Source organism: Palaemon carinicauda, chromosome 34 (assembly GCF_036898095.1).
Source record: "Palaemon carinicauda isolate YSFRI2023 chromosome 34, ASM3689809v2, whole genome shotgun sequence".
NCBI classification, from domain to species: Eukaryota; Metazoa; Arthropoda; class Malacostraca; order Decapoda; family Palaemonidae; genus Palaemon; species Palaemon carinicauda.
Window position 1 is genome coordinate 48,230,863 of NC_090758.1, and position 2,500 is coordinate 48,233,362.

General features: G+C 38.4%; 1 protein-coding gene across 2 annotated transcripts in view; it reads left to right on the top strand.

Annotated features, from left to right (window-relative positions):
- Nucleotides 1-2,500, top strand: part of LOC137626620 (acetylcholinesterase-like) — a 15,967-nt gene that overhangs the window by 4,778 nt on the left and 8,689 nt on the right. The gene's annotated exons all lie outside the window — the stretch shown is intronic.

Here is a 2,500-nt window from a genome sequence, read left to right on the forward strand (position 1 = left end):
TACAGTGATTTTAAGTTACTACAACACTACAGTTAAATTGTTTATATACACACAATTATACTCAAGTGTAATGATATCGCCATTCAGAAGTAAATTTAAGAAATATGCAGATTTCCCTCAGCTAGCAAAGCACACAACTCTACGGGGTATACCTACCTAATTTCAACGGTGAAACTCTTGTGAGCTCGTCTGTCTTGATAAATGGAGAAATACTTGGGTCTCCGGGGAAATCATAAGGTTCTGAATAATCTTGTAAGATAAGTAGAACTTGCTATTCAAAGAGATTATTATTATTATTATTATTATTATTATTATTATTATTATTATTATTATTATTATTATTATTATTATTATTATTATTAATAACTGATCATAAAATATATATTTTGGTTTACCATAAAAAGCAAAAATTTGCAAATATAAATATTCTTCCAGAATCTCTCTCTCTCTCTCTCTCTCTCTCTCTCTCTCTCTCTCTCACATGTAAATTTTGCGTTTTAGATAAATTAATTCATTCAAAATGGTTCAATTTAATTTAAGTCATTCAAATATACTTATCCATATTCAAATCAAGACGAGGATTTTAAATCAAATTTAGGAAATCCTACACTGTCTTCTATGAGAAATACTTAGGTGCTCCATTATAGTCTCCAAAGATTTCATAATGTAAAAAAGATAAAAAATAAGTCAATTAAAAGGTATATCATTAAACAAGATCAAAGATCAATATAAAAAAGCTTTGAAAATAAGTTATGGGAAGCATAGGAAATTAGTTCATATGGTCAGTATTTCCTCATCATCATCATCTCCCCCTATGCCCGTTGACGCAAATGGCCTGGGTTAGATTTCGCCAGTCATCTCTCTATTGATCTCTTGAGCTTTTGATTCAATACTTCTATATGCCTCATATCCAACTTTACGTGTCATAGTCCTCAGCCATGTAGGCTTTGGAATTCCAACTCTTTTAGTGCCTTGTGGAGCCCAGTTGAAAGTTTAGTGAACCAATCTCTCTTGGGGATTGCGAAGAGCATGGCCAAACCATCTCCATCTGCCCCTCACCATGATCTCATCCACCTCTGGCACTCGAGTAAGCTCTTTTGAAGTTTTATTACTAATCCTGTCCTGCTATTTGAGTCCTAATATCCTTCTGAGGGCTTTGTTCTCGAATCTATTAAATCTATTAGAGATTGTTTCATTATCATACACGACTCATATCTCTACAGAAACATTTATATACGCCCCTTATTTTTCATTTAGTTCTTCCCTATTCAAAGAGAATATTCCTGTATTCCAAACATCCCCCATCTATCTAAAGAACTACTTATGACTCCCACCAGTCCTAACATCCTCCACCTATCTAAAGAAATATTTATGTCCCTCCCAACAGCCATAACATCCCCCACCTATCTAAAGAACTATTTATGTCCCTCCCAACAGCCATAACATCCCCCACCTATCTAGAGAACTATTTATGTCCCTCCCAACAGCCATAGCATCCCCCACCTATCTCAAGAACTACTTATGTCCCTCCCAACAGCCATAACATCCCCCACATATCTCAAAAACTACTTGTGTCACTTCCACCAGCCATAACAACCCCCAACTATCTAAAGAGCTTATCATGTCCCTCTCACCAACCAAAACGTCCCGCACCTATCTAAGGAACTAATTATGTCCCTCCCAACAGCCATAACATCCCCCACCTATCTAAAGAACTATTTATGTCCCTACTATCAGCAAAAACCTCCCACCCCTATCTAAAGAACTACTTATGTCCCTACTACCAGTACAAACAACCCCCACCTATCTAAAGACCTACTTATGTCCCTCTCACCAGCTATAACATCCCCCACTTGTCTAAAGAACTACTTATGTCCCTCCTACCAGCCAAAACGTCCCCCACCTATCTAAAGAGCTACTTATGTCTCTCCCACTAGCCAAAACATCCCCCATCTTTTAAAAGAATTACTTATGTCTTTCCCACCAGCCATAATATCCCCCACCTATCTGAAGAACTTATGTCCCTCCTACCAGTCCAAACATCCCCCACTTATCTAAAGAACTACTTATGTCCCTCCTACTAGACAAAACGTCCCCCACCTATCTAAAGAACTGCTTATGTCCCTCCCACTAGCCAAAACATCCCCCACTGATTGAAAGAACTACTTGTGTCTCTCCCACCAGCCATAACATCCCCCACCTATCTGAGTAACGTATGTCCCTCCCATCAGTCTAAACATTCCCCACCTATCTAAAGAACTACTTACGTCCCACCCACCTATCTAAAGAACAACTTATGTCTCTCCCACCAGCCATAACATCCCCCACCTATCTAAAAAACTACTTATGTCGCTCCCACTATCCAAAACATCCCCCACCTATTAAAGGAACTACTTATGTCTCTCCCAACAGCCATAACATCCCCCACCTATCTAAAGAACTACTTATGTCCCTCCCACTAGCCAAAACATCCCCCACCGATTGAAAGAACTACTTGTGT